The sequence below is a fragment of the Ochlerotatus camptorhynchus genome, unplaced genomic scaffold, assembly GCF_037179485.1.
Source record: "Ochlerotatus camptorhynchus isolate MF236.1 unplaced genomic scaffold, CSIRO-AGI_Acam_v1.1 ptg000277l, whole genome shotgun sequence".
In the NCBI taxonomy this organism is placed as follows: domain Eukaryota; kingdom Metazoa; phylum Arthropoda; class Insecta; order Diptera; family Culicidae; genus Ochlerotatus; species Ochlerotatus camptorhynchus.
In genome coordinates, this window is record NW_027040766.1 from 4,138,687 (window position 1) to 4,160,136 (window position 21,450).

Consider the following 21,450-nt stretch of genomic DNA (forward strand, 5'->3'; position numbering starts at 1 on the left):
GACAGATAGGTGAAACACGGATGGAGAAGATAGCGATAAAGAAGGTGAAACCGGGTATCAAAAGAAGATTGAAGCGGATGGAAATCCAAGAAGCAGGAAATGGAAAGATGATGGAGAGGAAGCAGAAGCTGTCGAAGAGGAAAAGAATATGGTAGCGGATGGGAATACAAGAAGCAAGAAATATGAGATGACGAAGGGAATTAGCAGTAGGCGTAGAGGAAGAAAATTGAATATAATATCATGGTGAAGAAATGAATGAAATAGAGAAGAAAACAAAAAGTGCAAAGAATTGAATTTGAAGTGATGAACATGTAGTGGAACGAAACAAGGAAAAGAAGATACAGCAGTACACACTAATCCAGGCCTCTGCCGATCGGTAAATTTTCAACTACAGAACTGTTCGGTAAAACTTTGAAAATCTTTTAAAAATCTAATAATTAGTAAATGTACTCCGAACTTGTACAAACATTGTTTAGTTTACCTCATTTAGCTATAAAAAAAAAATTGTCTATTTTATTAACTTATCACGTTTAACGGTGATTTGAAAATTTTACCGACTTGATCTGCTGTTCAAAAACCCGGTAAAACTCTACTAACTTCGGTGTTCAGAATTAAGTGTGTAGCAGAAGCGATGAAATGTGGAATTGAGCAGTAAAGAAGCTAAAAGTGAACTTCACAATTAACACTAACACCACATAAAACACACTGTACATTTTTTAAAGACACGAATGCTTCAGCAGATGTAAAGTGTCGGTAATAAACAACAACAGCAACAACAAAAATAGCCTAGAATAGCTTTAAAAATAGCAAAATGACCATATCGCTAAAATGACCAAACAACTTTTATAATAATCTTTATTTTTTTTTTGTTTATTAATTTATTTGATAAGGCTCAACCGAATTAACTTTACAGAGCCGAGGATTCTTGGTCACTATACAATACATCTTAAATCTATAGTCAAAAGGTACAACACAATAAACACTTTATCTTCCGCTATCCAAAAAGCCTCCTCCATCAGAACTGGAGCCGCTTCCAGTGGTTTCATTGTATGGCAAATTGTTGTACGCCAACGAGGGTCAGAGCGCGTCCATTGCAGCAATGGACGCAAAACGTGGTCAGCACTCACACACTCATCACGAAACGGTTGCTTTCCAAAGTCGACGACGCATCGACCGAAAGAACTGCTGATGAAGAACAATGAGGAGGACCACAAAATGGTTGCTGCCGAGTAAACAGACGATCGCGTGACACACATGGATAGAGTGGCCTGCTTCTGTCGACAGCCGAGATAACACTGACCTATAATAATCTTTAAAACAACTGAAATATTTAAATCATCCTACAATGCCAAAATTGACCCAAAATGTCAAAAATGGCGTAGAATATCCAAATTGGTTTTAAAATGGCAAAATGTTGGAACGTAAGAGAATTTCCTTGAAATTTTTGAAAATGTCAAACTCCAGTCTAGGCCAGAGAAGGATCTCCGGAAATTTCAAAGATTTCAATGAGCTTCAAGGAAGTATGTATCATAAACTTCTGGTAAATTTAGATAGCTTCAGCATAGACCGTAGAATTTCAAGGCTAATTGGACTGCCTGAATTTTAACTTAAGGAAATTTCGGGAACTTTAAAAAGTTTTGAAAGAATCAGGCAAGTCTAGTGGAGTACACGACGTTAGGCGTACGGTCGTTAGGCATACGGACGTTAGGCATACGGACGTTAGGCATACGCACGTTAGGCATAATGTACGATAGACATAATGGACGTTAGGGATAATCTACCCGATGAATTCCAGAAGGATGATAATGGGGACCGTCAATTAATAGCTGACATCGGTGACAATAATGAAAGAGCCTTAATTTTTGGGCCTCATGAAAACTTGCGACGTCTTGGACAGGCAAAGTATTGGGTTGCAGATGGTACGTTTGCCACAGTTCCTTGTTTGTTTGGGCAACTCGTCTTTTTTCATGGAAGTATCGCTCCCTCACATCAGCAGATGGTTCCACTAGTTTTTATTCTGATGACAACAAAATCAGAATCGAAAATTATGGCAGGAGATCCTGGAAGCAGCAGGTATGTTTTTTGTTATTGAATGAAAAGCCACAGAATTCACTATTCTTCATTTCATGAGCTTTTCTTTGGCACCATCTTTTATTCAACCTTTGCTTTTTTTGTTATTGAATGAATAATCACAGAATTCACCATTCTTTATTTCATGAGCTGTTCTTTGAGGAAACCCTTTTCTTGTTTGACAATTGCAATATGTGTGTAAGAATATATTACAACAATTGTGTGATTTTTTTTATTTCTAGATGCGACTGATTTCAAGATACAGGGGAAATGGATGTAATGTCGGTCTAAATGCTCCTAATTTCGGCCCATACATAAATTCAGCAATGGAATTAAATTTTCAATAGCGTCCAAAAATGTCCATTAGTACCGTCCCAATAACGCGTTCATCTATATAAAATTGATAAATATCAGATTTTTAGCGATGGACCCAAGCTTGGATCCATAGGCCAACATTAGAGCCATTTCCGCTAGTTCAGAACTATGCTGAGTTTTCATTGCCGCACAGAAAAACAAAACTACCCACCGCTTGGGTTTTTTAAACTCAAATTTGAGTTATTTGACCTCTGCCCGTTTCATTTCCTCTCGCTATTGTTGTCAAAAATAGAACGAAAGATTCGACTCAACCGTCTAGTTCCGTACGAGAAGCCAAAATTGAGTAATATGCGATATACTCAAATTTGAGTTAATTGAACTTAATTTTGGGTAGAAAAAATTGAAAATAACTTAGCGATGGGTAATTTTTTTTGCCGGGCTTAAATGCAAACTACTTTGAGCCGGTTCACCCAAATTTGGCTTATCGTACGGAACATGGGAGATGAGTGAAAAGAACTTAATTTTGGGTTGTTTTGAATTTCTGTGCGGATTACTTAACCGCTATCGCTACTAATCTTGGATCTAAGTAAATATGTTCCTACGTCACTTATGATATAATAAATAATGGATTCCAAACTGTGCTTATTAAATAATCTATATTTGCATAACTTGCTTTCAAAGCTTAGCCTAATTTAAGCATTGTTAACCATACTCGAAATAGGTTTCTAGAGTTGTACAGCAGCAAGGTATTTTATGCCTAGCGTCCATTATGCCTAATGACTTTATGCCTAATGTCCAGAATGTCTAACGTCCGTATGCCTAACGTATTTATGCCTAATGGGGTACACTCAGTCTAGAGAACTTTATTGAATATTAGAGACCTTTTGTTGCATTAACTTGTAATTTACCGAAAGGCTTGAAAACGCTTAAATAGCCCTGAAGTTATTAATACAATAGTCCAAAAAACGCCAAAACAACCTTAAAAATGCCCAACTAACCCTTTAATCACAAAATGGCATTAACATGCCTGAACGTCAACATATTTAAAAAAAAAGAAAAATCAATAATTTGGTTAAAAATTTGTTATAATTTTCAAGATGTTTTTGATAATTATCAAGCCCAGTCAATTTAACTAGAAAAATATTAAAACGAATAGATTGTTATTGCACTCCAATTTGGATTATACCAACTTAATATTAAATTCAGATGAATTTTACACGAAATCTTAAAAAGTTGTGACCAAGTTGTCTGAACTTCCGTGACCCACCGGTGAGGTCACTACCCAGAGTTTGAGGAACGCTGCCTTATCAGTATTCCTGACCGGTTTTCTGTGTACAACAGGCTGCACTGCAATCATTAAAGCTTTGATCGCGAGATCTATGTGTTTCAAACATATTGATAAGACAGCTGAATACGATCGCGCAGCAGTTTTCGTTGCCGATCGTTTATAGCAAGTCGGCTCTGCTTATCGACGATCATCACCGACGTGCCATTCAAAGCCCTAACAGCAGCAAAGTGAAGTCACAACAGGAAATTGAATGTTACATAATCTGCGGGCAATCGGTTGAGCAAACAACTGAATCGACTGGGTCAAATGGCACGTGTTGATGTTTATGGGTAACAAAATCCATCCACTTAACATATCCGTCTGAAGTTTCGTCTCAAACAATACTCAAGAGGTGAAACTTTCTCCCATAACTCAACTTCACAAAGACCCTTTGAACCATGCAGTATCCGACTCTGCTGCCGTCAACCACAATTAAGTAGCATTCCAGTAATCTGGCAAAAAAAATGAAATTGTTTCTCAGCAGAATTGGACAATTGTAAAATAAATCCGAATGACCCGGAACTACCCGTCGCATCGATGGTGAAAGTCCCATCGACTTCGGGAAAGGTAGACCATGTTTAACGAGATTACGCTACAATCGGGACGGGAGTAGACGGTGTTGTTTGCTTGCAGTTAAACGTTGCCTTCGAAATATTTCTGTTGATGAAGGTGATTTTTCAAAGAATTATGCAACCACTATCACACTTTGGTGTCAATCGCCTATAGCGTCGGATGGTATTTAGTCTCCCTTGGCACCGTTATGAAGCCGTTTCCGAACATGATCCGATTCGTAAACAAAACCTATACCAGTTATACAATCTCAAGTTCAATGCCTCTTCGAGCATCATCACGAGAGCTTTACAAACACTCGACGAAAGAACAGCAAACCCAAAAGTTCGTTAAAGTTCATTTGTTCTAACGCCACGTGTTTTTACGACTCGGTGATTTATGGGACTTTTTCTGATGTTGTTGTCGCTTCCTGTTCTCAAGCAAACATTCGATTCTGACGATGCTCTGCTGTGGTATGTTGTTTACGTTGAGCACGTTCTTGCTTAAACTTTCACGTGGCCACACAAAGTTCCTTAACCTCAACCGCTTCTATGCATTTCTCATTCACTATTATTCTTCCGAGAGATGGTAGACCGGTACACGGAACACGCTCGCTGACTGCTACCGGTTACCATTTCTTGGCGGGGGAGCAGACAGACACGTGGCCACCGACAGCTCTAAAAGGGAAAGTTGATCGAAAAATAATGGAGTATGCGCACGTGGCACGCGGAGAGGATTAGATTAACGACCGCCACTGCCGTCTTCGGAAATGAGCCGGTAGTTTGACCCAGATTAATATCTTCCTACACTCTTCCTAGGCCACGCGATACACGCGTTGTTCAAATTATTATCGTTTGTGGGTGCCGGCTTTGGCAGGGGAGCGAGAAATGTAGGATAGACGGCGCCCCCACCTGCCCCCACCCGCTACCATTTTATTTGCTCTGGCTCTGATTGGTGCTGCTGACCTAGGTTAACACTTTCTGTCTATAGCCATAGGCAATTTCTTTAGGAGTTGCTTTCCCGATTGTGGGTGGAGAAAGGTGCGAATTAATGATGCGAGAGAAATCCTGAATATTTGTTGGTAAACTGAACTGTTACAGCGGAAAATGGGACTGAATCATAACACTGATGTTTGATAGAATTTGTTAGCAACCACAAATATTGTGTATGCCCAAAGAAGCATACCCCAGTCAGTGTATAATAACTTAGAAAAATTAGATATCAGACTGTTGCATCTGCTTTGGAAAAAATGTGGACTAAGTTTGTAAATATTGAAGCAGTCACACACAGGTTTGGACTTACCCTGAAAAATGCTGAAATACTTCAATAATGTTTTGACTAATTTTGTTTCTTTGACACTGAATTAATTGCTTGTTTTGGAAATTTTAAATTCTCTTCAGCAAAGTCAATATGTGTACAACATTTAAGTACTGTCCCAAACATGATTGCAGACATGCCAGTTAAAGGGTGTCCCACATCAAATTGCATCACGGAAAAAACGCTGTAGAAAATTACCTAGTTGTCCGATCCTTTTCAAACTTTCAGACAATAAAATATAACCCATTAGTAAACTTTTGGCATATTTATTTCATTCAACTTCAATACCATAACCATACGCTCACACCTTACGCTCAACTCTACTCATTAGGTTCTATACAACATCTGACAGCAGCTTCTTCTGTACGGAAACCCACTTTTTCTTCATGTCTTCCTCAGATTTGAACTCCTTGTGATGCTTCCGTAGTGCCTGCTTCATAATAGCCCAGTATTTTTCGATGGGCTTTAGTTCCGATGCGTTTGGGGGGTTCATGTCCTTGGGTACGAAAGTGACCCCGTTGACTTCGTACCACTCCAGGACAACATTCGAATAGTGGCACGACGCTAGATCCGGCCAGAAGATCGTAAGGCTCTCTTATTGCTTCAACAGAGGAAGCAGACGCTTCTGTAGACACTCCTTGAGGTAGATCTCCCCATTACAGTTACGCTAGTTACGAACGGCGCACTCCGTTTGCCACTTGAGCAGATCGCTTGCCAAATCATGTATTTCTTGGCAAACATTGAAAGTATCTGCTTCCTTACTTCCTCCGGAACATCAAACTTGTGCTGGGCGGTGAAGAACAGTCCCGGAAGCTGCCGGAAGTCCGCCTTGACGTAAGTCTCATCATCCATGATGAGACAATGAGGCTTCGTCAGCATCTGGGTGTAAATTTTCCGGGCCCGTGACTTTCCCACCGTATTTTACCGTTCATCACGATTTGGAGCCTTCTGCACTTTGTACGTATTCAGTCCCTCCCGGTCCTTGGCTCTCTGAACGAAAAACTTGGACAGATTCAACTTTTTGGCCACATTCCTGACCGAAGCATTGGGATTCGGCTTAAACGCTTTCACGACACGCTTGTGATCCTGATCACTAATAGTACATCCATTCTAATCGCATTTCTCCTTCCGTTCGATGCTCAAAGTTTCGTAGTAACGTTTAATCACACGACTCACCGTTGACTGCACGATTCCGAGTTGTTTTCCGATGTCCCGATGAGAGAATTGAGGATTTTACAGGTGCTTGCGCAAATTCATTCGCGACGCTGCTTTTCGGGCGACGCCATTTTTTATCAACTTTCGAAAAAGTGACAGCGATAAAAATACAGTGTAAACAATACACTCTAAACTACTTCTACTCAAATTTTCAAGAGAAAATACCCAATTTGTAATTTTCTACTGCGTTTTTTCAGTGATACAATGTGATGTGGGACACCTTTGATACCAAAATATAGCTTCGATCGAAACATTTAAAAACATTGTTCATAATTGGCGATGCTTAACATCAAATATCAGACTTAAAGTGGTAATTTTATACGATAGATGAGGGGATGAAAGCATAGAGTTGATAGTTCCGTTAGAGTAGGGCAGTGTGAAAATTGTATGTAGAGAGTGGAAAGCGAGCAAAGGTCAATTATGACGAAGGTACGAATCAGGTTGATCATCTCCTTTACCAGCGGGGGTTTGGTAAAGGAGATGATCAACCCGATTCGTGCTTCCTCAAAATTGACCTTTGCTCGCTATTTACTCTCTTATATACAATTTACACACTGCCTTACTCTAACGGAACTATCAATTCTATTCTTTCTTCTCCTCATCACTTAAAGTCTCATATTTGACGTTAACCATCTCCAACTATGCAAATCGTTAACTTCACGCATGAAGTAATACAATGATTAGTTAAAAAACGTTTTTCTGCATATATGCTTAACTTAATACTTTACTTGCTATATTTTCAAGGCAAAATGATTTCACCGAACCGGATTCAAATCTGGATCAACAATAGAAAAGGGCCCATCAGCATTTGTAAACAAACCGTTCCAAAGCCCATTCCTCACAAATCGAAGGCCGCCCACACAAACCAACACCATAATAGTGTAGGTGGAAGTTTCCCCTATCCGCTGGTGGTGTTGGTTTGCGTGGGTGGCCTTTGCTTTGTGAGTAAAGGGCTATGGAACGGTTTGTTTACAAATGTTGATGGGCCCTTTTCTATTGTTGATCCAGAAATGCTTCGGAAATAATAAATTCACACTTACTCATTATTTTGACTGTGCTGTAGCGAATAGGGTAGATGTACCAGTTATAGCTATACGTTCCCATTATGGAATATCGTAATCTCACATTCCATAACTGGAACTCACCATAATAGGTACGTATAGTTACGACTGGTACACCTACTCTAGGTACTATTTATTGACAATTTCACATTTTATTTGGTAGTTACTAACTACCTAGTTACAGACTGCTGCGATGAGTTTCAAATGGATAGCAATTGGAATGCGAAGTTTCGCGAATTACACAAATCAATGATATCAATGAATAGGCGAATGTCCCATCTGTCTGATGGTATTGTTGGTTTGCCTGCTTGAATTGCAACTTTCGACAAATTGAGCATTCTGACATTTATAACACGCACACTTGCGTAATCAAGTGCGAAGTTTGCTATCCTCTTCTTCTTCTTTCCTTTATTTAACGTCGATCTCTGTTCCGCAATCTAGTGCCAATCACCGACGGTCATCGATTGCCATCCATTGATGGCAATCGAATGTGCAGGAAGGCAGCTTCCACACCTGCGTAGGATATCGCACCCATTCAACACGCATGGGCCGGGACCAACGGCTTTACTTCCCTTCCGAAGGAAGACGTGACCAGAGATTTTTATGCCTCAGAAAAATCCCACCGACCTCGGCTGGTATTGAACCCAGACCATTTGGGGTATTAGAAAGCAGTCACGCTTACCACGACACCACCGGCGCCGGCTTGCTATCCTCACTTTCGCTCCAGCCAAAAATGTTGGTTTGTTATTGTTATCCTTACATCCGGACCATCAATACTCGCGCACATAGAATGGACTACACTGTACCAAACCTCAGACCATTCAAATCGAAACATCGAAATCGCCTTTTCGAATGATAGCTGCAACCGGATGACGGTTGTTTTGAAATCAGATGATTTTCCTCTCGAATACAGGATGAACATTGTTATGAGAAGGGATAAGGCCTTCAGTTAGAATGCGTAATGCTCTCTTCAGAATGATAGTCATCTTAAATTGAAATGCATTTGGTATTGGTTCAGCCCTTAACGCAAATCATTCAAAACGATGATGTAAATAATTATATTGAACGTCATTTGCTGCTCTGCGCAGACAAACGAGGTGGAAGCATAGCCATCGCTATCAGAGGTGGTACGGACATTGATAAAGCGTGCAAACCGTAGTTTATCTATTTCGTGGTGGAGGAAGTTTCTTCGACCAACAAGTTATTTTTGTATCCATTATGAATGGCTGATGTTCATGGCTGTTCAATAAGGGAAATGTAAACAATCGAATTAATAATCTAATCCAAACATTTGTAATTGTAAGTCATCTTATCCTTAAATGGTTTTCCTCTGAGCCTTGTATGTTTTGCAGCCAGTTTTCAGATAAATATCATCCTTTATTTGGAGAACAGTCATATGGATGCTCATCAGTTGATGAAAAATTCAACCACAAGAAAATCATAAGAAATTCGACAGCATATTGTTAAAGGACTCGAGAAATACAATAATCAGTCGAAGCATTGCGGATGTTTTCGTTCAGTGTAGGGGAAATGGCTCTAATGTTGACCTATGGATCTAAGATAAGGCCCATCGCTAAAATTCTGCTATTTATCAATTTTATCTAGATGAACGCGTCATTGGGACGGTACTCATGGTTATTTTTGATCGCTATTGAAAATTTAGTCGATTGCTGAATTTATGTATGGGCCGAAATTAGGGGCATTTAGGCCGACAATACAACCATTTCCCCTATAACTGTATTTCCTTCTTTCAACAGCAAAACAATTGGCTAGATTTTGACAGTTCAAATTGGTTAGAATATCATTACGTCTTCGCCAGACGCAGTTACTGAACATTTCAAGGTTATTCAATATTCGAAATCATTGTTTCAAGACTTTAATAAGCGATCAAGAGAGTTGTTATGTAGTTAATAGTTAGTAGAGATGGCATGGCATTCTTTTTTGTCGGCTCGAAATTTTGAAGAAACAAAATCAATGCCTAAACTTTCATGATAGTTCTCTTGGGAATTCATCCTAAAATTAGTTGAAAGTTGCTTTCAGACTTCATCTGTTATAATCTTGGGTTTATCTCTGGTATTCCCTTCTTCATAACACTCTAATAATTATATCCATAATACTCTTTGCAATAGTTCTACAGTTTTCTTTGAATTTCTAATAACTCTTACAACAATTTGCTTTATTCGCTCCATAGTTTCAAATTCCCATAGAAAATACCCTTGGAATATCTTCCAGGACAAACATAAAAGTCTTATTGTAATTCACATAAGAGTTCTCTTAGACTTCTACTGAAAATCCTCCTAAAATAAATTCGATGTATTCCCTTGGAGTGCTTCTCAGATTCCTTAAAATAATGTTCAACATGTTCCTTATGTTTGTCATGTAAACTCTCCTAGCAATAATCTTGGAATTATCCTCTGAGTTCCCTTGGATCTCTTCTTGTAATTATCTTGAATTATCCTCTAAATATCTTTTAAGAATTCCTTTGGAACTATCCACGAACTTCAATTAACTTAGTTTCGGCTTTCTTGTGAATCTTTCCGCAGAATTACTTTTAACATCGTTAAAAGTTCACTACTACTTTAAAATTCTAAAAAAAAAAAACTGCTGTTATTCTCATATTTTTTGACCGATCTTTTTTATGTTAGTGAAATAAGGGTGGTCCCAGGAGTAGGTCACTCTGCATACCAATCTTGGGTCATATTTTTTGTCAATGTGCCACAGGTGTGTCGATTGTGCCGGTCATAGAGCAAGCTGCGATTGTTTGTAAAATATCCATCCCGGCAATCGGATATTTCTGACACCTTGAGGATTGAGGATGACGTGGGAAGTGGCGGATGTTGGTGTTTTATGTTCATAGGATGATAAAAGTCCTGTGTTTTAGGGTTTTATAATGCCCTCAAAGGCAGACCAGAATCCTAGCCTATCGTGCTGCGAAAAACAACGGTCTATCAGCGGCAGCGGCCGGAAAGAGATGGAACCGGTGGGGAACATTTTTGGAGACCGACTATAGAGGATGATTAATAGACTTCTGTAGTTTGTTTTGTGTGAGTTGCATCATTATTTGAATTAAGGGTGGAATGCTGAATAACTGCCTCTTCCTGTTAAGCCCACTCTAGAACCTACACTTCGTATTTAGATACATAATTGAACTGCTGTTCTGAGTTCCTCTGGTATATTCAATTTGATGATGTTCCTGAATACTTATACAGGCAAACAGCACGTAATGTTGTGAACAACTTCAACGACAGTTATCCAGCAGTGCTCCCTTATATTTTACAACAACCTAATGCCTACAAGATTGTGCCGAAGGTGTACTGATGGATATGCCCAAGCTGTGCCGAATCTAATTTCGGCACAATGTGCTACCCCTTGGGTGGTCTAAAAAATTAGTAAATTGAAAATACAAACTTTTTTTATTATTATTATTTGAGATAGACCAATGCAATGTTTTAAAAAGTTGTGGAAAAAGCAATTCGAAGCAACTTTGATCAATACACTAAATTTCTATCTATTATAATTGATGAATTATGATTTCTTAAACAAGCAGGGTGGTCCCTAAAAAACTGTTTTCCTTGAATATCTTTTCATACATTGATTTCTCGTAAAAACGTTGTTGTAGACACTTTTTGAACTTTGAATGACGCATATTTTTTGTCAAATTTCAAGTGTTCGTGGTTTTAAATATTTAAAAAATTTGCATGTTTTAGTTTGTTTGTTTAAAAATTAAAAAAAAAATGGTGATATACTTTTTAGGAGTTCTTACTCAAAATTGTAAATTCATTTTTCACGACAATTTTGTGTCAGAAGCCATTTCGATCAGAAGTTACGTTTTCGTGCTACAATTTATTGAAACATTGCAAAGACGCCATTTTGAAACAATTACAGCATCCAAAATGGCCGAATTTTTGTAAAAATGCGAATCATTGCCCATAACATACAATTATGCAAAGTTTGATGGGTCCAAGAATGTAAATTTGTCGCGTTTCGTCATTTGGCTCAGACATGCATGGAACTGTGTAGGAGTTTTCGAAACTTTCTAGAATTGTAGCATTTTACAGAGGGTCAGCTTGCTTTTAGAAAGATTAGCAAACTTTTTAGAAGCTTCAGATATTTTTGTAGAACTTCAGTAAGGTCAGAGAACTGTGTTGAACTTTATTTATTATAGTTGAATTTTTTTTTCTCTGATTTGTTTTCCGTCGATCTAGTTTTCCGTGCTGAGCACCAATGCTACCGACGCCAGAGAGGCAGCTCCCACACCTGGACCCTACCTATCGACCCATCAACTCATGAACCGGGGACCAACGGCTTTACTTCCCTTCCGAAGGAAGGCGTGATCAGAGATGTTATGCCTCAGAACATCCCGGCGGCGCTGACTGGGATTGAACCCAGGCCTGCTGGGGTGAGAGGTAATCACGCTTACCACTACACAAACTTCTGAAAAATTTAGCGAATTTTGTAGAAATTCAGGGAACTTCGTTGAAGCTCAGGGATATTTTTTTAACTTCATTAGACATGTTCATGGGATATCGTAGAACTACGGTAGTTTCAATATAAATTCAGGAAACTCCGTGAAAATATAGGGTACTTTGTAAAAACTCGGGAAAACTTCGTACCTTGTACTAGTTTGAGGAACTTTGTTTAAGTTAAGGGAACTTTGTTTTATTTTAAGTAACTGCTTCAGGGCACGTCGTTATAGTTCAATGGACTTATTTAGGATCGATAAGAAAATTCCATACAAGTTCAAGAAACTTTGTAGAACATCAGGGAACTTCGCAGATAATCAATGCAATTCTAAAACGTTCAGGAAACGAAGAGGAAGAAGAAGAAGAGGGATAAACAAAAACCTTCAAAATTTTGGGAATACAGAAAATTATTTGATTTAACATCAATTTTGAAGAAATTTTCAAGAATCTTTGAGCAAGAGTCAGGGCTGGAAAGCACCTCAGAGCGTTAGCAAAGCAACTTTGTGCATGCATCTCACAACACTCGACATAGAGTGTGTGGTTCTCCCATGTACTTCGCCTCTTTTCCAACTAATCTGTGAGAAAGCGATCCACACAATGAGTAGTACACTCTGTGCGGCGCAGGGAGCGAATATAATACAACAATTGCTAATGTCTTATTCGAATTCTTTGCAGACTTTGCTTACCACGACTGCATGCATAGGAGATGAAGAAGGGCATAACAAAGAAGAATTTTGTATATTTGTTGTGTTTCTCATTTGCAACCCTGCACTGAGTGGTGCTCTTTGGGTCGGATCCGTCCGAGCGATTGCACTGATTTTCACTTGCGCAGAGTGAAAAACAAGTCAACTTTGTGTTTGCTTGATTCTCACTTTGTATATTTCAGAAAATCAGTATGCGCGCATTGAGTGGTCAGATGACAGCTTTACTAAGAGTCTCAAGATGTAGTTTTTTTTTTATGATTCGGAATTTTAGATTGTCAAGAGATTAAGATTCCAGATATTTAGGTTTCCAGATTTTCAAAACAAATTTTAATGTTGGTTAGGTTAGGTTTTCTTTATTAAGGAGGTTTTCAGCCTTGGGCTGGTTAGCCTCCGGTACCCTTTAATGTTGGGTTAGGCTTTGAAGGAATTTTTGGAATTAAGGATCTGGATTAATCAATTTACCATCGAATTGAAGTTCTGAGGAGAATTCCTTTTAAATTATACAGATACTTTAAAACTAATTCTGTGCAAGATTTCAAGAGAACTTCTGGAGAAAATTTCTAGAAAGTTCTAGGCAAAACTTTGACTTTGAATTGTTAAAATGTGATTCAGCGGAATATTTTACGGGAAATTTAAGGTGAATTCCATGTGAATTCGGAAAATTAAATTCAATGGAATACTGAGATGAATTCTATGGGAATCAAATTCTGACCAGACTGCCGAGGTAATTCAGATAAGAGATCCAACTAAATTCTAAAGCGAACTTTAATACCCCGGACAGACTATGGCTTATATCATGTAATATAGGCTGTCTTGCAATGAACACTCATACATCTAGTTTTCACTGGAAATCCAATGTATGAGTGCTCATTGCAAGACAGCCTATCCCAGGTAACAATTTGATGCTTAACAAGTGTTGGTTAATCAATTTTAATTCAGCCTTAGATTGAATAATTGTTGTACATAGACCACACTAACCTTTGTTCAGCCTTTAAACAGCTAAATCTGGTGATTTTAATCAGCCAAAAGCTTAACAGTAATATACATTATAAGCTTTTTAAGGCATTAAATAAAAGTCTTTTCCAACCCTTGTTCAGCCTTCTAATTTTATTTCAAAAATAATGAGGGAAGACCGCTCCATATCTTATGCATTTATGTGGAAATGCTTTTATTTTGTTGCTGACTAATAGGATTTACATATTTATATTGTTAGTATAAGTCTAAAAATTACCTTTGCATTTTGGGATTTGAACCGGCAGTCGCTGATTCACAGGCATCAATCACACCTACTGGACCACTTAAGCATATGTGTGGCAAAAAGTATGATCATTGACTTGAAGCACGTCAAATTTAAGTTGAATAATAGCAACCGGAAGAGTATTATACAGCAATGCAGAATTGTAAACAACAACTGGTGACAGTAAAACATTCCTATTATTTTCAAGTGCGGTTAATACTGTCAACTGTCAACACGCGTGATTTATTTCGATGGTCATTTGGATGCTATTTTAGTGCCATAATTGAGTATTCATTTTGGATGCGGTCTGAAACTTCAGTGCAATATAGCAGTCAAAACATAGAAATACAAATGTTAATTCTTCCGACGACGTCGCAACCCACATCTACCTGGAGCTATTCCTTGAAATCTCCTCTTCCTAGTCTCTACTGCTGCCACTGCTTGTAATTAGAAAGGTAGGCAGTGAATTTAGAAGAACTAAAATGCCGAAAATGCAACGAGTGACACAGATACTGACGACATTTAACAAATCAAGCTATCAAAATTTGTGTAACGTATTGCTGATTTGTGGAGTTGTGTTAAGTTTAAAGAAGGCTTGTTCAATCTTTAGATCAGCTAACTTATTGAGGTTGGATTATGGGGATACAATTCGCTTCATGCACTACTAATCAACTATGTATTCAGCCTAATGTTAATCAGCTTTGTACACCTTTAATCAACCAATAATCAGCTTCTGTTCTTACTGATCAGCTTGAATTGTTACTTGTGATATTACATGATATAAGCCATAGTATGTCCAGGGTATAAGCAATTTCTGGAAGTATTCCAAGAGAGTGTATTTTCAAGGCGATGTTCATGAGAATTTTTATACCATTGAGAGAAGAGTACTACGGTAATTCTGAGAAGTATACCACAGACAAACAGACATAACTCTTGCATGTTCTTCATGGAACACGCATTTAACGGTAAATTTAAAATTTTCTTAGTGGGTAGTTCCAATACCTTAGCGTTTGATGTTTGACATTGTACTCAACAGATGGCAGTGGCTTACTAAAGGAAAAACAGTAAAAACAAAAACAACTGATGGTGGTAGTGTTTGAGTGACGATGTTTTACAGTTGAACATATTCAATACGTTATGTCTGTTTGTGTGAGTATACCAAGGGTATACAAGGGAAAGATAATTGAGCGAAATTGTAAGACCCTGCCGGTCTGTGGGAGAAAAATTGTATATAATTTTATAATAATTAAGGGAAAGTTCTTCAAAACTTCGCTATACAATAAAGCAAAGTTTTGAAGAACTTTCTCTTAATTATTCTAAAATTTTTCCAAGATTTATCTGGCAGTTTTAGATAATCCAATCAAAGTTTTTGAATATTAATAACCGAAAATTTTATTTGGTTTGATCCGGGAAACCAGGGAAACCCGGGAATAATTCGGAAATCCTTAAATTAAAATTTAGTGGCCACCCTGCAAATGACTTATGAAGTAATGTTACCAAAAATGGGAAGGCACTGTATATTTGGGAGTTTAAAATTGATTTCCAAGGTTTTTATCTCGTTAGAAAGGATATTTGTACTCATTTCTTATGGAGAAATTGGTCGTGTAACCTCCATGAACGATATTAAATTTAGTTTATGATTTGTCCATTTTTGACTAATCGGTAGACAAAAATGGGAAGTTCAAACAACTTGATTCCATCTTTCATATTTTTCTATGAACGCTTATAATAATGTATTAGAATTTTTAATTGCTCTACTGAAAGAGTACTGGCCTCTGGGAAATTTTGTTAAAAATAATAATCCAGTTTTCACGGTTCTTCTAGGCTTTTACCCTTCTGTAGCGAGCGTTTTGTTGGATCTCAACTTAGTGTTCTAGGTGCACTCCACAGTCATTAATTTAGTGCTTTCTATGCCAATTAATGCATGAATTTGCATATTGTGTGGTAAGCACAGTGCGACCAATGTGATATTAATGAAAAGTTGAGAAAATAACCTTCTCAACGGTATAAAACATTTGCAAACGAATAAATAGAATCCGGGATACATCATTTCGAAAAAGTGGGATGCTCGGAGATTTGATTGCACTAAATTCGAGCTACTCGAGGCTATACTGTAATTTACACTTGCACCATTCTGCTTCAACACAATAATAACCTTGAATAACCTTACTCTAAATCGGCAACCTCATTTCGAGTTCGATGCCTAGTGTGTAAATTTACTCACCTGCGAGTTTTGTTTTTTCTCCACAAGCCACCCACACGTCAATTTCCAGTATGTGATTTCAAATCCTATTACTCTTCGTTGTCCTTGGCTGAAATCATTCCGCCCGGTTTGATTTTCCCTGTTTGTGCTTTGTTTAGTTTTTCTATTCGTTTCTCGTACCGGAGCTGATTTTACTTATTCTGGTCCTTACTTCGGCCTCACACACTTTGTTTCCTCCTTCTGCAATGGGCATAATAAGAATAACACAATATCAATTAGTTTCCTGCACTGCGGGTGTTCGATAACGCTGCGTCCGTGACAATGAAGTTGTTGTGACATTTGGAAAACTTGATCTGCTTTTATGCCTGTTTTGTCATTGAGTTGAGCCGGCTTATGGATAAGTGGTTTTCGAACAAAAACGAAAGTTATTGTGCTTCCGTGAAGATCACCCGGTTATTCATATCCTCTCAAATAATACTATGGTGATGATTCACCACGTGTTGCTCGTAATAATGGTGGGGTTGCGTAAACTTGTGGTTTGGCGAATCTCTCAACGGAGGATGATAGACGGAGAAATTATCCGGTTTTTAGAGAGATTTTGTTTGAATTTCATAACGAATTTGGAGTGGGTTAGAGATGAATATATTATTTTTGAAACGCCTTAGGAAATGTAAGTCATAGCAACAGGCGCCTCGACGCTTCGGCCGAACTTTCCGGTCAGTAGTGAAGGTATATATGTAGTAAGATGGTGTGGCATTCGTCTTCACTGGGTGAGAGGAGAAATGCGCATAATCTTTAAGTTGTTATTGTCGTCGACGTTTTGTTGACCGTTTCCTTACATCTATAAATATCAAGTGTTGACGCTGATTTCCTCTGATATGGAGCAATGTATACACTAATCAACTGCGCTATCAACATCCTATCGCACAGAAGGCTTGCAAATTTGCTCTGAACGGCCTATTTGCTACTAGGGCAGAGCGACATAACTTCAGCAAGCATTCGGAAAAGGAAACTCAAGGCATACAGATGGTCTTGTTACCCTTGATAATCCACAATCGCGGGATTGTTCTTCACGTTCTTACAAATAAAAATAACACCATCCTTTCTCAGTTGCGACAAGCCATATGGTTGACTGCCCTGGAACGACCTCCAGTAGCATGTTTTGCGTAGCTACTGTGATTTTCTGTAATCGCAGCAACCAACGATGGCGGTGCGAATGTGAGGAAGTGCATGCGTCAGTGGCTGTGTTTAATGCGTATTATTATTGTTATGATTTTATCCATGTTGGCAGTTGGCAGAAGTATCTATACTGAAGTCTGATATTGGCCGTAATGACCCAATTATGGTTTTTCGTTTGGTATGTCTTGCATGACCTGCGATTTACGTGGCTGTACTGATTTGTGGGTCGCATTTAGTATTATGAGGGGGTGAGGGGGTTCAAGTTTAGGGTTTGAATGTAAACACAAGTCAGTGAAGGTTAGAATCACCTACCATGTAATGTGACGTGATTGCCGGGGCTCCTTGAAACAATTTAGGAAATTTTCATTTATATCCAAAATAATGGTAATGGGTCTTAGTCCAACGCGGGATCAACAACACGATTTTGAACATATCTGAACTGAATGAATTTCAAATTGAAGTAAATATGTTCTTTGGACGTCATTTAAGTCTAACCAGTTTTTGCACATTCCTATTCTTTGTGGCAAGCAAAACGATATTCCATAACCGGGAAAGTTGAAAAGACTTCCAAACTAACAATCAAAAAATTCATTCACCGGACCGGAAACCGATCCCACTGCTTCCGGCACAGTATGCAGAGGCTTTCGTCAATCTTTATCAATCGACATATTCTTCTTCTAGGCTCTTTGAGCATCTGTAGCGAGTCCAGAACATGTTTGAAACGATGGGTGATGATCTTCTGGAGAAGTTAATGCTTACTTGGCATGATATAACCAACTAAAAATATTTGATTTTTTGGTTCATTAATCGATTAATCGATTATTCAAATGAACACAAAACTGGATGGATGTGAAATTTGACTTCCACTGCAAATGTCAAATAAAAGGACCGTTCATAAATAATGAGACAATATGAAAGGTACCGGATTTCCTCAACCAGACCGGGAATCGAACCCGCCGCCTGGTAATACCGTGCCTGTACTGACTAGGCTATCTGAGACCCCATCAATCGATAGCTGTGGTATACAATTCGTGCCTGGTGGCCTTACAGTTGGATCTCGAATGCTGAGCTCCATCGTCGATGTCATCAGAATCCGATATCAAGGTGAATCGCAGTGGAAACCTTATTTCCGATTAATCTCATTGTCACCTCGAAATTTCAAGAGAACAAATATCAACTCACACACAACATAGAGCAATGGAACTGCTACTCCACGTTTGCTGCAATGCAGCAAACAGGGAGTTCCAGTTTCATGAACGATGTCCAAACAGAATCCGATATTTGTGCACTAGAAAACTTGAAGTGATACTACATATCAGCCATTATAACGGCCATCTTTGCACTCTTCAAGAAATCACCTTAACGGAAATTCGAGGAGATGAGTCAGCCACACACAACGAAGAGGCGGAAACGAAATTTGCAAGCAAGCGCTGGAATGGAGCTCAGCATTGCTGCAGAGGCATATCTAGGAGTTCGAAGCGGTCGACCTTGGGCCAGGTCAAGGCAAAAGCTAGCGGTCGCCCCTGATGAAAATCTATGCACCACTGTATTGGGGGAAAAGATAAACCATGAATTTGACGCGATAATATGTTCTTGATCAAGGCAACCGCTGAGTTTCGAAGAAAACAATTGTTCATTCAAAGATGCGTATTCATTATCGCCTATTCTGTTGTCATATCCATATTCATAATCATCTTGGTGAGGATGATTTCGAGTATCAAATCCGAAATGATTATTTTCGTTTTACAGTGTTTTCACTCAAATGATGGAGGATTATTGCCTTTTGCAGAATTGATGAAACCTGATCTCTCCAAGCTGCGTATCTTTGGATGCAAAGCGTTATCGTGGGTTCCAAGCCAGCTGAGGAAGAAGTGGGCAACAAGAGTCGGGAGGCGGTCATGATTGGCTATGCTCCAAATGACTACCGCTTATGGGACAGAAAAGCAAGAAAAGTATTCATCTCTCGTGACATCAAGTTCGATAAAGCTTCTGAAGAAGATAAAGGCTCGAAGGTTCCCTTAGTGATTCCCATGCTGTATCTGCCAGAGGGGGACAATTCGTCGGCCGAACAAGAAGCAGTAGCTGTTATCGAAAGCGAAACCGAAAATAAAGTCGATCCGGATACGCAAAGCACCGTTGATCTGGATGAAGAACCAACCGAAGAAGCTCCATCCGAAAACCCTGGTTCGCTCCCTTCACAACATAGAGGTGATGACTATTCAGAGTCTGAAACTAGGCGCAGTGAACGGGAGCGCAGGCTCCCAGGTAAGTTACTTGACTTCTTTACTGGGTTTAGAGCAACATCTGCTGGTAAAATTTCAACTCCTTCAGATCCCCCGGAATCGTACGCCGAAATCGAAAATCGAGAACATCGACAGCTCTGGATGACCGCAGTTAGAGACGAGTTTAAATCTCTTGAGGAGAATAAGGTGTGGACGACGGTGGAATGCCCTGCCGGTGTCAAGCACTTACAGTCGAATCGGGTCTTTTGCGTGAAAGAGGAAGGAAGAAGAAGGAAACAATGTGCGATGCAAGGCAAGACGATTCGAATTGTGCTGGCCGTAGGCGTACAAAGGGGATTCCAGTCAGGGTTGCTTCCACTCACTTGCTATAAAAAAATATTTTTCGGGATTATGCAATCATTAGATGTTATAATGATATGTTGTACTTGTAAGTAACAAGAAGAGGCCATGAAGTATATGTTTGACTCATAAAACCTGTCAATTCTACTTTCAGAGCGTCACAATCAGCGATCTTATGATTCGTGAGCGTTCACTCAGAGTGAGCGCTCACGAGTCGTAAAATCGCTGATTGTGACGCACTGCAAGCAATATTGACAGATTTGATGTGTCAAACATATACTTCATGGCCTCTTCTTGTAACTTACAAGTACTTATCAGCATTATACTATTTCATGATTTCATAATTCCGAAAAACATTTTTTTATAGCAAGCGAGTGGAAGTAACCCTGATTCCAGTTCCATCAGATGGACGTCAAGACGGCGTTCCTTCATGGTGAGCTACAAGAGAGAATCTTCATGGCTTTTCCGGATGGCGTCAAGGCAAACCCTGGGCTGGTGTGCCAGCTACAGAAATCGTTGCATGGTCTGAAGCAGTCTCCTCGTTGTTGGAGCGAAAAATTCAATCATGTGCTGCTGAAGCTAGGTTTCACACGTTCCAAGCACGACTATTGCCTATAAACCCATATCGACAAGAGGGGGAAAGACGTTGTTTTCATCGTGCCGTATGTCGATGATCTCCTGATAGCAGGTATGCAGCTGACCACCATAATGAAGCTGAAACGCGAACTGTCGGCGATGTTTGAAATGACCGATTGTGGAGAGTTGACTCATTTTCTTGGGATGAAGATACGGTACGATCAACAAAATGGTAGAATGATGCTGTCTCAAGAAACCAGCCTGGAAGGATCTTGCAGAAGTTCGGCATGGCGGAGTGCAATGCAACAAGGACGCCTATTGAGAAAGGATTGAAATTGGATCGTCAAGTGATGTACGTGATGATGTCCACAAGGCCGGACATTTGCTTTCCTATCGAATATCTGGGGAGATTCCAACTTCAACCTGGACAACAACATTGGATAGCACTGAAACGGGTTGTACGATGCCTTAAAGTATCGATGGAGTGTTGCTTGACGTTTACTCGAGACAATCAAGTGGCGCCACTCATCGGGTTTGCTGATTCAGACTGGGCCACCGATACTGACGACCGGAAATCAGTAAGCGTGTTTTCCGTGTTTTCGGATGTACTGTTGCGAGGTCATGTAAGAAGCAAACAACAGTTGCAACTTCT

The 21,450-nt window shown here is 39.2% G+C and overlaps 1 protein-coding gene across 3 annotated transcripts in view; it reads right to left on the bottom strand.

The window, feature by feature from the left end:
* The window catches only part of LOC135706311 (sphingomyelin phosphodiesterase), a 63,013-nt gene that overhangs the window by 23,376 nt on the left and 18,187 nt on the right, over window positions 1–21,450 (bottom strand). For all 3 annotated transcript variants that reach the window (XM_065227909.1, XM_065227908.1, XM_065227910.1), the window contains exon 2: window positions 16,483–16,701. The gene's annotated coding sequence lies outside the window, so the exon portion shown is untranslated. The remainder of the gene's footprint in view (window positions 1–16,482; window positions 16,702–21,450) is intronic.